Below are 7,500 nucleotides of genomic sequence, written 5' to 3'. Positions count from 1 at the left end.
GACCCCATCAAACGGGAGAAATTGGCCCGGATTGCTCTCATGTGCGTTACGGGGCATCGTTTCTCTCGCGCCGAATTCTCTCGAGCTGGGAAATCGCTCATTTTTGCGTCGCCAAATATCGTACGAACGCCGTGAAACTTCCACAGGCTTTTTCAGCAGATTTGCACGTGCACTCAAAAAAGTCAAAATTTTTACACATAGACCCCATCAAACGGGAGAAATTGGCCCGGATTGCTCTCATGTGCGTTACGGGGCATCGTTTCTCTCGCGCCGAATTCCATCGAGCTGGGAAATCGCTCATTTTTGCGTCGCCAAATATCGTACGAACGCCGTGAAACTTCCACAGGCTTTTTCAGCAGATTTGCACCTGCACTCAAAAAAGTCAAAATTTTTACACATAGACCCCATCAAACGGGAGAAATTGGCCCGGATTGCTCTCATGTGCGTTACGGGGCATCGTTTCTCTCGCGCCGAATTCTCTCGAGCTGGGAAATCGCTCATTTTTGCGTCGCCAAATATCGTACGAACGCCGTGAAACTTCCACAGGCTTTTTCAGCAGATTTGCACGTGCACTCAAAAAAGTCAAAATTTTTACACATAGACCCCATCAAACGGGAGAAATTGGCCCGGATTGCTCTCATGTGCGTTACGGGGCATCGTTTCTGTCGCGCCGAATTCCATCGAGCTGGGAAATCGCTCATTTTTGCGTCGCCAAATATCGTACGAACGCCGTGAAACTTCCACAGGCTTTTTCAGCAGATTTGCACGTGCACTCAAAAAAGTCAAAATTTGTACACATAGACCCCATCAAACGGGAGAAATTGGCCCGGATTGCTCTCATGTGCGTTACGGGGCATCGTTTCTCTCGCGCCGAATTCTCTCGAGCTGGGAAATCGCTCATTTTTGCGTCGCCAAATATCGTACGAACGCCGTGAAACTTCCACAGGCTTTTTCAGCAGATTTGCACGTGCACTCAAAAAAGTCAAAATTTTTACACATAGACCCCATCAAACGGGAGAAATTGGCCCGGATTGCTCTCATGTGCGTTACGGGGCATCGTTTCTGTCGCGCCGAATTCCATCGAGCTGGGAAATCGCTCATTTTTGCGTCGCCAAATATCGTACGAACGCCGTGAAACTTCCACAGGCTTTTCCAGCAGATTTGCACGTGCACTCAAAAAAGTCAAAATTTTTACACATAGACCCCATCAAACGGGAGAAATTGGCCGGGATTGCTCTCATGTGCGTTACGGGGCATCGTTTCTCTCGCGCCGAATTCCATCGAGCTGGGAAATCGCTCATTTTTGCGTCGCCAAATATCGTACGAACGCCGTGAAACTTCCACAGGCTTTTTCAGCAGATTTGCACGTGCACTCAAAAAAGTCAAAATTTGTACACATAGACCCCATCAAACGGGAGAAATTGGCCCGGATTGCTCTCATGTGCGTTACGGGGCATCGTTTCTCTCGCGCCGAATTCTCTCGAGCTGGGAAATCGCTCATTTTTGCGTCGCCAAATATCGTACGAACGCCGTGAAACTTCCACAGGCTTTTTCAGCAGATTTGCACGTGCACTCAAAAAAGTCAAAATTTTTACACATAGACCCCATCAAACGGGAGAAATTGGCCCGGATTGCTCTCATGTGCGTTACGGGGCATCGTTTCTGTCGCGCCGAATTCCATCGAGCTGGGAAATCGCTCATTTTTGCGTCGCCAAATATCGTACGAACGCCGTGAAACTTCCACAGGCTTTTCCAGCAGATTTGCACGTGCACTCAAAAAAGTCAAAATTTTTACACATAGACCCCATCAAACGGGAGAAATTGGCCGGGATTGCTCTCATGTGCGTTACGGGGCATCGTTTCTCTCGCTCCGAATTCCATCGAGCTGGGAAATCGCTCATTTTTGCGTCGCCAAATATCGTACGAACGCCGTGAAACTTCCACAGGCTTTTTCAGCAGATTTGCACGTGCACTCAAAAAAGTCAAAATTTTTACACATAGACCCCATCAAACGGGAGAAATTGGCCGGGATTGCTCTCATGTGCGTTACGGGGCATCGTTTCTCTCGCGCCGAATTCCATCGAGCTGGGAAATCGCTCATTTTTGCGTCGCCAAATATCGTACGAACGCCGTGAAACTTCCACAGGCTTTTCCAGCAGATTGGCACGTGCACTCAAAAAAGTCAAAATTTGTACACATAGACCCCATCAAACGGGAGAAATTGGCCGGGATTGCTCTCATGTGCGTTACGGGGCATCGTTTCTCTCGCTCCGAATTCCATCGAGCTGGGAAATCGCTCATTTTTGCGTCGCCAAATATCGTACGAACGCCGTGAAACTTCCACAGGCTTTTCCAGCAGATTTGCACCTGCACTCAAAAAAGTCAAAATTTTTACACATAGACCCCATCAAACGGGAGAAATTGGCCCGGATTGCTCTCATGTGCGTTACGGGGCATCGTTTCTCTCGCGCCGAATTCTCTCGAGCTGGGAAATCGCTCATTTTTGCGTCGCCAAATATCGTACGAACGCCGTGAAACTTCCACAGGCTTTTTCAGCAGATTTGCACCTGCACTCAAAAAAGTCAAAATTTTTACACATAGACCCCATCAAACGGGAGAAATTGGCCGGGATTGCTCTCATGTGCGTTACGGGGCATCGTTTCTCTCGCGCCGAATTCCATCGAGCTGGGAAATCGCTCATTTTTGCGTCGCCAAATATCGTACGAACGCCGTGAAACTTCCACAGGCTTTTCCAGCAGATTGGCACGTGCACTCAAAAAAGTCAAAATTTGTACACATAGACCCCATCAAACGGGAGAAATTGGCCCGGATTGCTCTCATGTGCGTTACGGGGCATCGTTTCTCTCGCTCCGAATTCCATCGAGCTTGGAAATCGCTCATTTTTGCGTCGCCAAATATCGTACGAACGCCGTGAAACTTCCACAGGCTTTTCCAGCAGATTTGCACCTGCACTCAAAAAAGTCAAAATTTTTACACATAGACCCCATCAAACGGGAGAAATTGGCCCGGATTGCTCTCATGTGCGTTACGGGGCATCGTTTCTCTCGCGCCGAATTCCATCGAGCTGGGAAATCGCTCATTTTTGCGTCGCCAAATATCGTACGAACGCCGTGAAACTTCCACAGGCTTTTTCAGCAGATTTGCACGTGCACTCAAAAAAGTCAAAATTTTTACACATAGACCCCATCAAACGGGAGAAATTGGCCGGGATTGCTCTCATGTGCGTTACGGGGCATCGTTTCTCTCGCGCCGAATTCCATCGAGCTGGGAAATCGCTCATTTTTGCGTCGCCAAATATCGTACGAACGCCGTGAAACTTCCACAGGCTTTTTCAGCAGATTTGCACGTGCACTCAAAAAAGTCAAAATTTGTACACATAGACCCCATCAAACGGGAGAAATTGGCCGGGATTGCTCTCATGTGCGTTACGGGGCATCGTTTCTCTCGCTCCGAATTCCATCGAGCTGGGAAATCGCTCATTTTTGCGTCGCCAAATATCGTACGAACGCCGTGAAACTTCCACAGGCTTTTTCAGCAGATTTGCACGTGCACTCAAAAAAGTCAAAATTTTTACACATAGACCCCATCAAACGGGAGAAATTGGCCGGGATTGCTCTCATGTGCGTTACGGGGCATCGTTTCTCTCGCGCCGAATTCCATCGAGCTGGGAAATCGCTCATTTTTGCGTCGCCAAATATCGTACGAACGCCGTGAAACTTCCACAGGCTTTTCCAGCAGATTTGCACGTGCACTCAAAAAAGTCAAAATTTTTACACATAGACCCCATCAAACGGGAGAAATTGGCCCGGATTGCTCTCATGTGCGTTACGGGGCATCGTTTCTCTCGCGCCGAATTCTCTCGAGCTGGGAAATCGCTCATTTTTGCGTCGCCAAATATCGTACGAACGCCGTGAAACTTCCACAGGCTTTTTCAGCAGATTTGCACCTGCACTCAAAAAAGTCAAAATTTTTACACATAGACCCCATCAAACGGGAGAAATTGGCCCGGATTGCTCTCATGTGCGTTACGGGGCATCGTTTCTCTCGCTCCGAATTCCATCGAGCTTGGAAATCGCTCATTTTTGCGTCGCCAAATATCGTACGAACGCCGTGAAACTTCCACAGGCTTTTCCAGCAGATTTGCACCTGCACTCAAAAAAGTCAAAATTTTTACACATAGACCCCATCAAACGGGAGAAATTGGCCGGGATTGCTCTCATGTGCGTTACGGGGCATCGTTTCTCTCGCTCCGAATTCCATCGAGCTGGGAAATCGCTCATTTTTGCGTCGCCAAATATCGTACGAACGCCGTGAAACTTCCACAGGCTTTTTCAGCAGATTTGCACGTGCACTCAAAAAAGTCAAAATTTGTACACATAGACCCCATCAAACGGGAGAAATTGGCCGGGATTGCTCTCATGTGCGTTACGGGGCATCGTTTCTCTCGCTCCGAATTCCATCGAGCTTGGAAATCGCTCATTTTTGCGTCGCCAAATATCGTACGAACGCCGTGAAACTTCCACAGGCTTTTCCAGCAGATTTGCACCTGCACTCAAAAAAGTCAAAATTTTTACACATAGACCCCATCAAACGGGAGAAATTGGCCCGGATTGCTCTCATGTGCGTTACGGGGCATCGTTTCTGTCGCGCCGAATTCCATCGAGCTGGGAAATCGCTCATTTTTGCGTCGCCAAATATCGTACGAACGCCGTGAAACTTCCACAGGCTTTTCCAGCAGATTGGCACGTGCACTCAAAAAAGTCAAAATTTGTACACATAGACCCCATCAAACGGGAGAAATTGGCCGGGATTGCTCTCATGTGCGTTACGGGGCATCGTTTCTCTCGCTCCGAATTCCATCGAGCTGGGAAATCGCTCATTTTTGCGTCGCCAAATATCGTACGAACGCCGTGAAACTTCCACAGGCTTTTTCAGCAGATTTGCACGTGCACTCAAAAAAGTCAAAATTTTTACACATAGACCCCATCAAACGGGAGAAATTGGCCGGGATTGCTCTCATGTGCGTTACGGGGCATCGTTTCTCTCGCGCCGAATTCCATCGAGCTGGGAAATCGCTCATTTTTGCGTCGCCAAATATCGTACGAACGCCGTGAAACTTCCACAGGCTTTTTCAGCAGATTTGCACGTGCACTCAAAAAAGTCAAAATTTTTACACATAGACCCCATCAAACGGGAGAAATTGGCCCGGATTGCTCTCATGTGCGTTACGGGGCATCGTTTCTCTCGCTCCGAATTCCATCGAGCTTGGAAATCGCTCATTTTTGCGTCGCCAAATATCGTACGAACGCCGTGAAACTTCCACAGGCTTTTCCAGCAGATTTGCACCTGCACTCAAAAAAGTCAAAATTTTTACACATAGACCCCATCAAACGGGAGAAATTGGCCCGGATTGCTCTCATGTGCGTTACGGGGCATCGTTTCTCTCGCGCCGAATTCTCTCGAGCTGGGAAATCGCTCATTTTTGCGTCGCCAAATATCGTACGAACGCCGTGAAACTTCCACAGGCTTTTTCAGCAGATTTGCACCTGCACTCAAAAAAGTCAAAATTTGTACACATAGACCCCATCAAACGGGAGAAATTGGCCGGGATTGCTCTCATGTGCGTTACGGGGCATCGTTTCTCTCGCTCCGAATTCCATCGAGCTGGGAAATCGCTCATTTTTGCGTCGCCAAATATCGTACGAACGCCGTGAAACTTCCACAGGCTTTTTCAGCAGATTTGCACGTGCACTCAAAAAAGTCAAAATTTTTACACATAGACCCCATCAAACGGGAGAAATTGGCCGGGATTGCTCTCATGTGCGTTACGGGGCATCGTTTCTCTCGCGCCGAATTCCATCGAGCTGGGAAATCGCTCATTTTTGCGTCGCCAAATATCGTACGAACGCCGTGAAACTTCCACAGGCTTTTCCAGCAGATTTGCACGTGCACTCAAAAAAGTCAAAATTTTTACACATAGACCCCATCAAACGGGAGAAATTGGCCCGGATTGCTCTCATGTGCGTTACGGGGCATCGTTTCTCTCGCGCCGAATTCTCTCGAGCTGGGAAATCGCTCATTTTTGCGTCGCCAAATATCGTACGAACGCCGTGAAACTTCCACAGGCTTTTTCAGCAGATTTGCACCTGCACTCAAAAAAGTCAAAATTTTTACACATAGACCCCATCAAACGGGAGAAATTGGCCCGGATTGCTCTCATGTGCGTTACGGGGCATCGTTTCTCTCGCTCCGAATTCCATCGAGCTTGGAAATCGCTCATTTTTGCGTCGCCAAATATCGTACGAACGCCGTGAAACTTCCACAGGCTTTTCCAGCAGATTTGCACCTGCACTCAAAAAAGTCAAAATTTTTACACATAGACCCCATCAAACGGGAGAAATTGGCCCGGATTGCTCTCATGTGCGTTACGGGGCATCGTTTCTGTCGCGCCGAATTCCATCGAGCTGGGAAATCGCTCATTTTTGCGTCGCCAAATATCGTACGAACGCCGTGAAACTTCCACAGGCTTTTTCAGCAGATTTGCACCTGCACTCAAAAAAGTCAAAATTTGTACACATAGACCCCATCAAACGGGAGAAATTGGCCGGGATTGCTCTCATGTGCGTTACGGGGCATCGTTTCTCTCGCTCCGAATTCCATCGAGCTGGGAAATCGCTCATTTTTGCGTCGCCAAATATCGTACGAACGCCGTGAAACTTCCACAGGCTTTTTCAGCAGATTTGCACGTGCACTCAAAAAAGTCAAAATTTTTACACATAGACCCCATCAAACGGGAGAAATTGGCCGGGATTGCTCTCATGTGCGTTACGGGGCATCGTTTCTCTCGCGCCGAATTCCATCGAGCTGGGAAATCGCTCATTTTTGCGTCGCCAAATATCGTACGAACGCCGTGAAACTTCCACAGGCTTTTCCAGCAGATTTGCACGTGCACTCAAAAAAGTCAAAATTTTTACACATAGACCCCATCAAACGGGAGAAATTGGCCCGGATTGCTCTCATGTGCGTTACGGGGCATCGTTTCTCTCGCGCCGAATTCTCTCGAGCTGGGAAATCGCTCATTTTTGCGTCGCCAAATATCGTACGAACGCCGTGAAACTTCCACAGGCTTTTTCAGCAGATTTGCACCTGCACTCAAAAAAGTCAAAATTTTTACACATAGACCCCATCAAACGGGAGAAATTGGCCCGGATTGCTCTCATGTGCGTTACGGGGCATCGTTTCTCTCGCTCCGAATTCCATCGAGCTTGGAAATCGCTCATTTTTGCGTCGCCAAATATCGTACGAACGCCGTGAAACTTCCACAGGCTTTTCCAGCAGATTTGCACCTGCACTCAAAAAAGTCAAAATTTTTACACATAGACCCCATCAAACGGGAGAAATTGGCCCGGATTGCTCTCATGTGCGTTACGGGGCATCGTTTCTGTCGCGCCGAATTCCATCGAGCTGGGAAATCGCTCA

This window comes from Lampetra fluviatilis, unplaced genomic scaffold, assembly GCF_964198595.1.
Source record: "Lampetra fluviatilis unplaced genomic scaffold, kcLamFluv1.1 SCAFFOLD_335, whole genome shotgun sequence".
Taxonomy (NCBI): Eukaryota; Metazoa; Chordata; class Hyperoartia; order Petromyzontiformes; family Petromyzontidae; genus Lampetra; species Lampetra fluviatilis.
This window is presented reverse-complemented; position numbering follows the sequence as displayed.